The sequence below is a fragment of the Penaeus monodon genome, chromosome 23, assembly GCF_015228065.2.
Source record: "Penaeus monodon isolate SGIC_2016 chromosome 23, NSTDA_Pmon_1, whole genome shotgun sequence".
Lineage (NCBI taxonomy): Eukaryota > Metazoa > Arthropoda > Malacostraca > Decapoda > Penaeidae > Penaeus > Penaeus monodon.
The window spans coordinates 4,217,811-4,218,017 of NC_051408.1; the positions used below are offsets into that span (position 1 = coordinate 4,217,811).

General features: G+C 35.7%; 1 protein-coding gene across 1 annotated transcript in view; it reads left to right on the plus strand.

The window, feature by feature from the left end:
- LOC119587734 (39S ribosomal protein L53, mitochondrial-like) overlaps positions 1 to 207 on the plus strand; it is a gene marked incomplete at its 5' end in the record, with an annotated part of 3,509 nt that overhangs the window by 1,054 nt on the left and 2,248 nt on the right.

Here is a 207-nt window from a genome sequence, read left to right on the forward strand (position 1 = left end):
ACCAGCTGTGAAGCCCACCAAGTGAAACGTTTTTACCGAATGGAAACTTAAACTTACACTATTTCTTTGCTGAAGATACACTCGCCTATCTGAATTTGTCAGTGCGTGGGCTTGCTTTTTTCATATTTTCTGAGGCTTATGGTATCGTCTTATTAAACGAGAATATCCATACACAAAGAGAAAAAAATTAAATGCCCAAAAAAAAAA